Source organism: Crinia signifera, chromosome 1 (assembly GCF_055691185.1).
Source record: "Crinia signifera chromosome 1, ASM5569118v1, whole genome shotgun sequence".
Lineage (NCBI taxonomy): Eukaryota > Metazoa > Chordata > Amphibia > Anura > Myobatrachidae > Crinia > Crinia signifera.
In genome coordinates, this window is record NC_139217.1 from 305497273 (window position 1) to 305511178 (window position 13906).

The 13906-nt window shown below is 47.2% G+C and overlaps 1 protein-coding gene across 1 annotated transcript in view; it reads left to right on the forward strand.

Moving 5' to 3' along the window:
* The first annotated feature begins 334 nt into the window (after positions 1 to 334).
* Positions 335 to 13906, forward strand: part of LOC146078292 (cytochrome P450 1A1-like) — a 30447-nt gene continuing 16875 nt past the window's right edge. Inside the window, exon 1 of the mRNA XM_083186098.1 lies at positions 335 to 404. The gene's annotated coding sequence lies outside the window, so the exon portion shown is untranslated. The remainder of the gene's footprint in view (positions 405 to 13906) is intronic.

Consider the following 13906-nt stretch of genomic DNA (forward strand, 5'->3'; position numbering starts at 1 on the left):
TCACTGCAATTTATCTACAACTTTGTCTGAAAGTGGAATAGTTTAGTTTTAATTGACATGTTGTTATCTATACAATGCTGACTAAAAGAACTAGCATAGTTATTCCTGTAATCTTAAAAACTGGTTAATATGTTTGTTTATTTGAAATCCAACTTCTATATGATTATTAGTTTATTCGATTATTGACTGTCTATCCTTCAGGTATTAATTTACCTATACACTGTGATAATTGAAATGATTGTTGGTCCAAGCTTTGGATCACTACACATGCTCTTTGTGATGTCAGCACAATAGTCACTTCCTAATACGCCCACTTTTTAACATTCAGAACTAGCTAAAATGCTTTGTGTATTCACCCTCGCTGCTGCAGACAGCCCCACATACTTCTCTGCAAGTTTTAAAAAGTAAGTCATTTGTTTCTCAATTCTAACATGTTATAGGGATTTGGGGTATACTGTTTTTTTTGTTTATTATTGATCTTTATTAAATTCCTTTGCTTTTTTGACAATAGCTTCTTTAATCATATTATTGTAGAATGTAGATATTCAGTTACTAGGTGATCCTAATGACATCATACTCTGCTTGCAGTATACTAAATGTAATACTCTACTTCTATAATAATATTGTATAGAACTTGCAAACTAAAAGCTGTTGTATAAGTGTTGTTAGTTTATCTACTCAGATGCTTTGCACAGTTATTTAGTATACATGTCATTTTTTATGAAGGTCTGTGTACTATTATTAGCAGATGAAACAGGTTTCATAGTAACAGAAACACTAATGAACAAAACTGTGTAAGGAATATATGTACATACACTAGAGCAGTGTTTTTTAACCACTGTGCCATGGCACACTAGTGTGCCTTGAGCTGCTCCCAAGTGTGCCCCCAGGTCTAGAGATGCCCAAACCAGTTTATAGCCACCACCAGTTTAACTGTTATTTATTGGTCTCTTTTTTTTTCATGTAAAGGGCCAATGTATTATAGTTTTGTTACCTGTGATTGTTTTTTATATGGAGGCCAATAGGTTTGGATTTTTCCTGTGGGTGGCCAATGTGTTTTGCCCTGTGGGGATCTCATGGTGTGCCTTGGCAATTTGAAAATCTTATTTAGTGTGCCGCAAGGTAAAAATGTTGAAAATCACTGCACTAGAGGCTGGTCCTAGCATTGCTTGCATGTTTTTTGTTTGCTTCTGTTTCTCATTCTGTTTGCCCCATTCTTATTTGTATTTACATAGACAAGTATAAAGGCCCCATACACTATGCGATTTGTGCACGATTTAACCCGATTCGGATGAATCGGGCCGTGAAATCGGCCCAAATCGCACTAGCAGACACCCCGTCCGATCCGATGCGTGGTCCCGTGCGCATCGGATCGGGAGGTCGGACGGGCTGCACATAAGATTTGCTAAATCTTATGTGCAGCCCAGCCCCGGAGCCGTGCGTGGGATGACAGCGAGCGGGGGATGCCGGCTATAGAGAGCCGAGTAGGGGGAGGCTGCATATGGAGCCGGGCAGGAGGAGGGTGACAGCGGGAGCAGTGCGCCGGGCAGGGAGGATGACGCTGGCTGCCGGGCAGCGGCGGGAGCCGGGAGGAACACACTAACTTGAAAAAAATAAAAAAAGCCCATACAGATGACTAGCAAGCCATTGATTGGCTGAGACCTCTCTCAGCTGATCAGCGATTGGCTGAGAGAGGTCTCAGCCAATCAATGGCTTGCTAGTCATTCTGTATGGGCTTTTTTTTTTTTCAAGTTATCTGTGTTCCTCCCGGCTCCCGCCACTGCCCGGCAGCCAGCGTCATCCTCCCTGCCCGGCGCGCTGCTCCCGCTGTCACCCTCCTCCTGCCCGGCTCCCTATGCAGCCTCCCCCTGCTCGGCTCTCTATTAGCTGGCATCCCCCGCCCACTGATGACTACCCCGCACGGCTCCCTCCTCCTGCAGCTCCCCGGGGACCGCATATGATAAATCCATGCGATTTATCATATGCAAACCTTGGCACATCATGTGCCTAATCGTGTGTCCCCCTCCCGGGGAGCTGCAGGGTGAAATCAGGTCCGACTTGTCCTTAGGACAAGTCGGACTAATGTATGGGGGCCTTAAGAGCTGCAGATTTACTAATGGTTGATTTTCCAATCAAGCCTATGACAGCAAACCAGCCCAAACAATGATCTGTGCATGTTTGTTAGCAGCAGCTGCTCCTACTGGCTGTGATGCCGCCCCACCTCCATTGCCGCTGGGCTGCTGCCGCTGCTTGGGACATGTTGTAGCCAATGTCGATGGGCCATGTGTGTGACGGGCAGCGGGGTGGTACACAGTGCACTGGTGACTCTCCCCTTGAAGATGCCGCTGGTTGATATACAGTGCTGACAGGCCAGCAGTCTAATCTAGCTAGTACTTCCTATGTACACAATGTGCACACAATCCATTTTACAATCAATTGAGATTGTATGATTGGGTACAATATCTTTCTGATGTATAGTCACCTTAAGAGACATCCACGGGGACTCTCTCAGTCATCTCTTTTCGCTTTCGCTTTACTGTGACTGGCAGTGACTTCCCATTGGATGTCTGACCTGACAGTCTCCAAAGGCAGTCCCATTGGGAGGTGTTCCCTACCTCTGGTCTGCTTCAGCAGCAGCCCATAGAAGCTAAATCATGGTCCTGGTGGTGCCTGTACACTGCAGATGGCAGATACTGGGACTGGCTCATGTGGAGTAATGGCCTCAGTACTGCGCTGGCGCGTACCCCAGATTCTGTGGGCTGCAGCCGAAGCAGCCCAGAGGTAGGGAACACCTCCCAATGAGACTGCCTTTGGAGACTGTCAGGTCAGACATCCAATGGGAGTCACTGCCAGTCACAGTAAAGCAAAAGCGAAAAGAGATGACTGAGAGAGTTCCCGTGGATCTCTCTTAAGGTGACCATACATCAGAAAGATATTGTACCCAATCATACAATCTCAATTGATTGTAAGATTATAAAATGGATTGTGTGCACATTGTGTGTACATAATCATACAATCACACAATCTCCCGGCCCTGGGAGATTAGAGGATTGGTCTTCCGGTCTGACGTGCTGCACGTAAAATCAATTGGGATTGGGGGCAGATTGCATGTACTTTTAAGCACATGCAATCTGTCTTTAGATGGCTCATACAACCAGAGTCATGTGACACTGCCTCCCTGACTAGCAGAGAAGAGAGGTGCAGCTTCTGGGTGGCCCATGGCAGTGAAGATGCTGGGAGCCGCAGAAGTATCCAAGCGGCAGACGGGCGAGTGGCTCAAGAGAGCGGTGGATGTCCTTTTACACAATTCTGTCACTACTCTGAAAACTGTTTTCAGAGGATTGCTGCATCGGGCTATTTAATAATGGCATAACACAGCTTATGTGAGCAGATAGGTAGTTGCTAGCAACCTGCCCCCCCCTCCCTTGATTCACGGCACCCCCGCGCCCCTCTCGCAATTCACAGCACCCCCCGCGCCCCTCCCGTGATTCACGGCACCCTCGCGCCCTCTCCCGCAATACACAGACCCCCGCAAACCCCCCTTACTCAATTCGCTGACCCACACAACCCCCCTCCACCAAATTTGCAGACCCCCCCTTCCCGCGATTCATGCCCCGCACCCCCCTCCCGCAATTTGCGGACCCCCGCACCCTCCCGCAATTTGCGGTCCCCCGTGCCCCCCCTCCCACAATTTGCAGACCCCCCTGACCCCCTTCCGGCAATTTCACCCCCCAGCGGACCCCCGCGACCTCGCTCCCGCATTTCACGTACCCCTGTGAGAATGGGAGATCCTGTACCGCCACAAGCAGGTGCCGCCTCTAAGTGGGAAATCCGGCCCTGGCTGCCGCGCTGCAGGTTCCACCACTGCCAGAAGTGTCCTCACGGTCCTCTGCACCAGCGCCACAACTTTTATCAATGTCTTGCCCACATACCACTATTATACAGCCTCCTGCTTTCATGCACCCCCTTACTCCCTCCCAGTGGGAGGAGACGCTAACCCACTGCCGGGAGCTGCATACTGTCCCCCACCCTCCTCCAGTTCTAGGGATGCCCATCAACCATCAATGATTTAAAATCATTGATGGTTTGTGGCCGATGTTGAATACTTTTGCCATCGGCACGGGCCTAGGGGCGGCACCTGTTATGGGCGGCACTGCGGCAGGCTGCCTGTCACAAGACTGAATGACCTGACCAGCAGCATGGATGAGCAGGCAGCAGCAAGAGACGAACACCACTGACATGATTCGTCCTGTCCCTCTGTCCTGTGCTGTACGAGATCCCCAGGGACTGATTAAGTGTGTGTAACACTGCGGTGTCTGGATACACGGGGTGGAAATAATGGCTGTGTGTTCTGGGCTGCTGCCGCTGCTTGGGACATGTTGTAGCCAATGTCGATGGGCCATGTGTGTGACGGGCAGCGGGGTGGGACACAGTACACTGGTGACTCTCCCCTTGAAGATGCCGCTGGTTGATGTACAGTGCTGACAGACCAGCAGTCTAATCTAGCTAGTACTTCCTCCGCCCTTACCCAGTCAGATGCGTCCGCAGTTCCCGCTCTTCTGGCTCCAGCTCCACCGGCCAGCAGCTACTCTCCCTGTGGCTGTACCTCCGGCGGCCCCCGCTCCCCGGCTGGCAACTAACCTCCCGCAACTGTACCACTGGCCCTGCTCCCCGGCCAGGAGCTACCCTCCCTGCGGCAGTGTCACCAGCCCCCACACCCTGGCCAGGAGCTACCCTCTCTGCGGCAGTGTTACCAGCCCTTGCACCCCGGCCTGGAGCTGCCCTCACTGTTATAGTGTCACCAGCCCCCGCACCCTGGTCGAGAGCGGCCTTCAGTGCGGTGGTGTTACCAGCCCCCACACCCCGACCAGGAGCTAACCTCCCTGCGGTAGTATCATTAGCCACCGTACCCCGGCTGGGAGCAACCCTCCCTGTGGTAGTGACTCCAGACCTCGCTCCCTGTACCTCGGGAGTGCCCCCCCACACCCTGCATCTGCACTCATAACAGCAAACTGTGTCTTTGCCCCCCCTCCCTCCCCCTCTTCCCACCTGGCAGCTCTATCCTGTGCTTGGAGGCAAAATGGTAAGGGTCTATGGGGGAGATTCTCTAAGAATCTCCGCCCCCTTCGCCGCCCATCGCATTTATAATTATCGCATATGTTCTAACATATGCGATAATTATAGCAAAGGACAGCTCTTGCGTTAAGAGCTGTCCTTTGCGGTGAGAGTCGCCGGGTCCCAGCAGGTCCCGGCGGCTCCCCCCTCCCTCACACACCCGGCGCTGCTGCTGCTGCGCCGGGCTCTCCTCCTCCCTGCACCCAAAAGAGGATCAGTGCAGGGAGGAGGTCACAGTGTATATGTGTGTCACTTCACACAGACACCTCACACTTGGAGCGGGGGGGCGGTCAAAAATGTTGTGCCTAGGGGCGGCCTGACCCCTAAATTCGCCACTGATGGATGGCCACAACAATCGATGGTTATCTAAGTAATATTTTACTACTATCGATGGCAGGGTGCAAAATCGCCATCAATGCCAACCAATGCCCATCCCTACTCTGCAACAGGCAAAAACCTTTACTACCCCTCATGCCCACACACCTCTATCACTGCCTCCTGTTCTCCTGCCCCGTAACTTCCGCCTGTGGGAACCCGATCACCCTGTGTTGCCCACATTCCCCTATCATGCTTTACCACTCAGCCTCCTGCTGTCATGCACCCTAACTCACACCCAGTAGGAGGAGACACTGACTCAGGGGCACCGTCCTGTACTCCTGTGCTGCCACTCTGGACCCTCACCCACTGGCAGAAGCTGCACAGTGTCCTCCACCCTCCTCTTTAGTCCCCCGTATGCCCACACACCCCTATCACTACCCAGCTTCCTGCTCTCCTGAACCGTAACTTCCACCACTGGGGAGCCGCTGACTCAAAAACACCCAACTATACTATTGCACACACACACCTAAACAACATGCACACCCCCCACACCCACAAATGTCACTGTACCATCAACACTATCAATGTACATCTTACTCTGTAACCGCTTTTTAATTAAACAAAACAATGCACACCCCCTTCCAAATCATATGTTCTCTATTTAACACATCTTTCATACAATTCTAACCAAATTTCTCACAATACAAACGTTCACAAATTAAGGGGGCGCAGCCCCTTACGACAGTGTGAAGAGCGCCCGTAGGGCGTGATGAATCACCTAGTGCTTTATTATTATGCTAAAGTAGTTACAGTATATTTACTAGTAACTGTTGTGAGTGTGCGCTGCTGCTTTGTGCTTTGTTTAGCCAGCCAGTTATTAAATATTGTTGTACAATATTGTAAGCTCTGAGGTAATCAAAGTGATTGATTGGAAATACTGTAAATTAATGTAATTGAGTTTACTAATGCAAAATCCAAAACCAATGTCATGAAATACAAAACCAAATCCAAATGAAAACAATTGATGGTGGTTTGAAAACCAGTTTAGGGGGGAAATAGATTTTTTTTTTTAAGTTTGGCTGTAGTAATACTGTAGCTGATTTTAAATGTTTTGGTGTGAATGGAGCCTACCTCTCTTCTTTCACTCTAGCCTTTTAGAAACTAGAAACTTGCCTTTACACACATTACATTTCCCTAAAGTTTAAAAGCATAGTAACTTGTGAAGCAGAACCCTAAAAAATTATCCATGGTGACAATTATACCTAAAATATATACTGTTTTGATAAGCTTGGGAAATGTGTACATTCATAAACAAAATTATTGTATATGAATCAAATTAGAGTATACTTTGGGGTTCAGCGCTTCAATGCCGACAACAATAGATTAAGTGCCAGATTCTCTAAACTTCCAAAGAGATAAAATGGAGAGTGATAAACAGCCAGCCAATCAGCTCCTGTCTGACATTTTTCAAACACAGTCTGTGACATGGCACGTAGGAGCTGATTGGCTGGCTGTTTATCACTCTCCGTTTTATCACTTTTGAAGCTTAGAGAATCTGGCCCTAAAAATCTGTAAAAGGAGGCATGTAAGCAAACAACATCAAAGAGGGCAAAGTATAAACTGATTTTATATTCTCCTATGATAAAGGTAAGAATTGGCATCCTGTTATTACAGTACATAAAGGAGTGGCTTTGTTATTATGGTTGTAAGTTTAAACAGTAGGTACATGTCAGGACAAGTCCAGCTCTTTTAATCAAAGAGATATTCAGCAAGTCCTGTAATGTAAAAACAAAAGACTGTAAACAATTAGAACTTAGTCCCTTTCACATCGCACTTTTAAAACGGTATATTGCCGTTTTTTTCCCTTTTTAAAACGTTTAAGCCTGCACTGTGAATGCACCACAGCCGATTTACCGTTTAAAGTTAACGAACCGTGTAAAAAGCAGAGTCCTACACGGTTCCTTGCCGTTTTTTCTGCAATGTGAATGTGTACAGTTTGTCTGAAACGGTATTTCAGGCAAACAACACAAGCACAAGCACTGATAGGCTACAACTACAAACAAAAGCATTTTCCTACAGTCAAGCCTGCACTAGTAGAGGTACATCAGGGGTCAGTCCAACATACCGGTGTAGCCATGTGCTGTCCTGTGGTCAGGGGGGCACAGCAGTGGTGTAACTTGCGGCCCCTGTCCAAAAAATTTGTGGCGCCCCCTCCCCTCCTATATGTCAGCAGGCACCGGGGATCGAGCGGGGTAGGCTGGACGCTGATACGTGTGACACACACGGTAGCTTGTCGGGGGATAATAGCCAGCGGAGGTGAGCGCTGGGGCTTGGAGATCTCTCTCCTCCACTCTTCTCCTCTCCCCCCGCCTCCCTGCTTAGTTCTTACCGCGTCCTGACAGCTCAGTTTTCCACCAGCCGCGCTGTTCCTGGCCACAGTGATCAGACAGCCTATCTGATCACTGTGGCCAGGAGCGGCGAGGCAGGCAGAAAACTGTCTCAGCTGTACCGCTAACTGCCATCCCCGTCCGCCGACTACATTCTCCGGGGGGGGGGGGGGGCGGCCCGGCGTGAGGTGCCTCTATGAACTTACGCCACTGCATCCAACTTTCAGTCTTTTTCAAGTTCCACCCCACCCCCACCATGAGCTGCTGCTGCTGCTGGATAAGTTTAGGTGAGTCACTACTGTGTCTGTTCCCTGTTCTGAGTATGTGCTGTTGGCACCTCTCTCCTAGTACAGGGCATTGTAAGGGGAAGGTGTCCCATCCCCAGCCCAGCACATGCACAGCTTTCTCTGCAGACACATAATGACAGGCAATGGTCACACTCTGCCTTGAAACGTGTTCTGGATGAAACGTTTCAACTGCTATGTGAATGACACTTAACCGGTATTTAAAACGGTAATCTGGGGCACTATTAAGGCTCTGACCCGTTTTAATTACCGTTTTAAAATACCGGTTTTTAAAACGTGTCTGCGATGTGAAAGTGGTATAAGGCTAGTATTCAATTATCCCCAATCAATGATCAGGGTAATTGTATCGCAGCAAGGAGTTTCTATTAGCCCCAATAAGTCAGTACATGCTGCAACTTATAAGGCAGTTTATTTCACTTGCCTCCTGCGGTGCAAAATCCCTGAAAACAGTCCCATTTTTTAGGAAAATTGGACTTTTTCTAGTTAAAACACACAGGTTTCAGTAGAATGTCATGGGTGGTATAAGGTTTTTTAGCTGTGTTGTCTCTTCCGAACAAACCGCCCCAATTAATTTTTTTTTGTCCAATTTGTAAGGCTGTAATTGCTTCAGCAGTCAGCAGTTGATGTGCAGCCAATGTTGACCCAATGGTGGATTTGTTGTCGACGGGTTCCGGGGGGGGGGGGTTTGTTTCATCGGTGCTGATGGGTTCCCGGGGGCGGGGGGTTGTTTCATCGGTGCTGATGGGTGATGGGTTCCCGGGGGTGGGGGGTTTGATCAGTGCAGACGGGTTCCGGGGGGGGGGGTATTTGATCGGTACTGACGGGGGTGCCGGGGGGTGTGTGCTAACGGGTAGGAGCCGTTCACTTACCAGGCTGCTCCTCTCCAGTGGCAGCACGTGTCCATGGAGGGGAGGACAGCACGGCTGTCGGCAGGGAAGGACAGCACGACTGTCGGCAGGGGAGGACAGCTCTGATAGCAGGTGCCGGGTAGAGACAGTGCCAGGCACCGCCACTCTAGGCTGCTGGACCTAACAATGTGAGGGGGGGGGGTATTTGATCGGTACAAATGGGGGGGGTGCTGCGGGGTAGGAGCCATTCACTTACTAGGCTGCTTCTCTCCAGTGGCAGCAGGGGTCCAGGGAGGGGAGGACAGCACGGCTGTCGGCAGGGGAGGACAGCACGGCTGTCGGCAGGGGAGGACAGCACAGCTGTCGGCAGGGGAGGACAGCACGGCTGTCGGCAGGGGAGGACAGCACGGCTGTCGGCAGGGGAGGACAGCTCTGATAGCAGGAGCGGGGTGGAGACAGTGCCGGGCACCGCAACTCTAGGCTGCAGGACCTAACACGTGTCGAGCGCTGCAAAGGACAATGGGAGGAAGAGGAGCTGCTGCATTGGGCATGGGCAGTAGCTCTCCTCTAGGACCACCGGCCGCTGGCATCTTTACCACTGGCAGCCTTCCCTGTCACCCTCCTGCGGTTAGTGGCCTCAGACCGGCCAGTGGAGACAGCGGCGGCCCGGTCAGGGGGGAAAACAGCCAAATCCGGACCGGCCCATCGGGAAATGGCCCGGTTATCTGGTGGCCCAATCCGCCCTGACTCCAAAGTAGTTAGTAAGGTTTACTGCACTCATTGAAAAAAATACACTGATACATGTCAGGGCTTGTCCATGTACACTATTGTGTTTTACAAGTGATTCCATGTAAGTAGCCATGACAAATCTTATTTAAAATGCATGAAGCCATTATGATCAGTGCATTTTATAACCAATGCAGGGAAATGGTACTGATGATTCCATTTGAATGTGCCGTGTATATCTCTGATTTCAGCTGCATAATGTGGGTTAGTTGAAATCAGGGAGATTGCTTCTATTTCAGGGAGTCTCCTGCAGAATTTAAGGCAACTATAACTACAAGACAATGTGATGATATTAGTAAAGTTCATGTAAACAATGCAGGCTTGTTTGTGTTCTTACTCCATACAAAGCTTGCAATATAAAGTTCAATTATGTTTAAACACAAATACAATATGTAAATTAAATGCAACACAAAAAATACAAAATATACGTCATTTACCTCTTTAAGAATTCAACGGGAAGTATTCTATCCTGCATTATTCTAATAGAAAATTTCAATAAAGTAAAGGTCCCCATACACTAATCCACCTGGGAGCCGCAACATCCCGGCAGCTAGACCACATGCGATGCATTGTATGCAACCCCCAGCAAGCTCTCCCGGATCCAACAAATCTTTCATGCAGCACTTGTGCTCTCCGGATCTGTTCCAATGCACACAGGACCTTGTATTGGATCAAAATCAGAGGTTAGGCACATACATTTTTACCCGATTTCTCAGCCTAATCTGTCGGAATCCTTTGAAACGGGCCCAAATGATAATAAATAAGTGGATGGCCAGTTTTATACATGGCTGCAACGTTGTGACATAGCCACTAACTATTGCACATATTGCATTTTGGTTAGCTCTGATGCTTTTATTGGATCTCTAAACAATATATCAGGGTTGCCTACCCTCCTGGAAAGACCGGCTCTCAAAAATTGGGTCTCCCTCCCGGCCCTCCGGAAAGGTGGTCAACTCTCCCGGATTCTGAGGGACCACCGCTCCTCCTCCACCCCTATCGCAGCATTCATATACAGCAATCTGCGGGTCTCTGAGGAGGGGGTGGGGCTAAAATGTAATAATCGCATCATTTAGCCCTCCCCAAAGTGCTTCTGAAATTCGGGCTTTTCCCGGAGACTAGAAAAGTAGGCAACCCTGCAATATATGTGAAATTGTATGATCTTCCTCCACTCACATCATTTATCTAGCAAAGCTACAATGTGCCAGTGTTTTCCCACCATGCATGAATAAGTTTATAGATCAGGTCAATAAAAGCTGTAATTTATTACCAAGAGAAATTAACTGATAAAGAAATCCACCCATATCACAATATTCCTCACTCTCCGCTCACATTTTAACACTGTTCCAAAACACTGAGCAGCTGCAACACTAAAGACTTTAGGATAACCAAGGTAATAACTATTTAAATACCTCAATATTACTTATTTTTATAGGGAGCCTATTTGATGGTAAAACAAAATAATTTCATTTTAAAACACTGTTAAAACTTTAATCTTCATTATAGATTATATGAACTTTTTTTCCTTACATATAATGAACATATTTTGTTGTGCATTTGAATTCAACCACACAGTAATTTACTCTAACAGTCCTGGTCTTTCTGGTCTTTTAATTACTACATCGGAAGAAGTCATGGTCATGTGTTTTGATTTTTAATATACTTTAGCACTTTAATTACATTTTGCAAATCAATTGATAGGCAAACAGTTTCTTGTTCAAACAGTCCTTGGGGGAAATTTACTAAGATGTGAAATCTACATCACATGTGATGTTGCTATGACAACCAATCATAATCTACTTGTTAAGGTGCGTACACACGGGGGCGATTTTGTACAATATCGCGGGAAATATGGTCGCTAAGCGACCATATTGCCCACGATGGGAGTGTGCACCGGCGATATATCGCCGGGTGCGCGCTCCCGTTTTTACCCCTGTAGTGATCGCTGGTCGCAGGAACATGCTCCTGCGACGATCTGATTACCACTGCCGGGCTCCCCCGGCAGTTTCTTTTTCATCAGTGACCATCTCTGGTCGCTGATGAAAAGGAGAAACTGAGCAATATATTGCTCAGCCATATATGGCTCAGCCATATATGGCTGAGCAATATATCTCCCCCGTGTGTACGGAGCTTTAGTTATTTAGCACCCTATTTAAGATCGTAGACAGGATCTGATTGGTGGCCCATAGCAACATCACATGTGAAGAGGAATACACATCTTAGTAAATTTCCCCCCTTATCTCTTAATTAATGTTGCACCTGTATACAATGCATCTGTTTAGTTACATCAAATGGTAGTATTGTTTCTTTTTTAATGAAAGAAAAACAAGTAAATAATTATTTAGCAAAATGAAAGTGATTTTATTTACATGTTTTACATTTTACTAGAGAAATTGCTGATATTGAACATGGATATAAGTCTGAGATTGCATATTGATTGTATATTGAAAACTGAAAAACATCTTGATACTGTCATTTGACATGGAGGAGCATTGGAAAGTGATACAGTGGAGAGAGAAATTACTAACCAATCAGCTCCTGTCATTTTCCAGGTGGTGGTAGATGTTCTAATCTAAGCCTTGTAGAGTGAAAATGTAGAGTGATATAAACCACCAACCAGCTCCTGACATTTTCACATACAGATTGTAACATGCCATTTAGGAGATGATAGGCTGGTACTTTAGTTTTGCTGCTTTATCACTCTCAAAGGTTTAGTACTTCTTACTCCGGGCTTGAAATTGACAATTAGGAATTGATTTTGTGGTGCTATCATCAAATTAATTCAAACCCTTTAGAGCAGACATGTCCAAACTATGGCCCTCCAGCTGTTGTGAAACTACAAGTCCCATCATGCTTTACCACAGTTTTGCTATTAAGGAATGCTAAAACTATGGCAAAGCATGCTCGGATGGAGGGCCAAAGTTTGGACATGCCTGCTTTAGAGCAATAAAGAGATATAATGTACCAAACAAACTACTGATTCATGAGGTTTTGGGTGTATGAATTGTTACTCTTCATCATATGTCACATCAGTTCAATGTGAAATATAGCTTGGATAAGTAGCAAGTATCCAGAGCTCTGGCAATACTTAGTTCATCTGCAGCCCTCTCTGAGAAGCAAGGATTTAGCACGCAGGTCTGTTCTGTGCATGTGCTGGTGTAGAGCTCAGGATAGGCTGCACGAGCTGCTAGGTTCTAAAGGGGCACAATCAGAATTATCAGAAGGCTGGGAAGTAAGCAACTTCCTTGCTCTTTCCACATTGTACTGCAGATTACGATACCTCCCAAATATCCTGATCCGGTCATGTTTTTCTGGGATGGTCTCATCTCCATGTCCCTCCAGGACTGGCAGTGTCCCATGGTAATGGAGTCAGTTGGGAGTCCCTTCTGCCTGGCGTTGCTCTGCTGAACAGAGCAGTGGTAAACAGATGCTAGTTATAGACGTGAGTTATAGACGTGAGTCAATCAATACTACTTTAAATAATGATACAATCTTTGAAGCAGCCCAGTTCAGTGACTGCCCACTGCTCCAGCAACAAACCTCTCTCCACCCCCCACACTCGTTCACCCTGCCATCCACACCCTGTTATGGTCCCCTAACTTATAACTAATCACTTGAGTGCTAATAAAAACTCTCATCTGTACTTAGCATTTTCATCAAAAATCTCAAAAATTTTAATGTTGACATTTTTACCCATCAGCGCTAAAGTACTTTAAGTAATACTGAAACTTACTTTACTTGACCTCCAATGGAAATTGCTAGTGGTGCTGGAAGGGGAGAATCTAAAGCTCAGGGCAAGAAGTGTGGGGACTGAAAGTCCCCTATTAGTGCACCCAAAGATATATGAGCACTCTTGTTTAAACCAGGGGTGTCCATGAATTTTTGAGTTATTAGTAGCAATGTTCAAAGCATTGAGAAGCACCTCATAACAATGTTACCCCTAACTGTCCAATGGGTACTGTATTGTATAAAATGTGAAGATTTTCTATGCAACAAAAAGGACTAGGGCAAAGGTTCTCAAAGTCGGTCCTCAGGACCCCACACAGTGCATGTTTTGTAGGTCTTCATACAGAATCAAAAGTGAAATAATTTGCTCCACCTGTGGATCTTTTAAAATGTGTCAGTGAGTAATGAGCTCTGCCAGGTGACC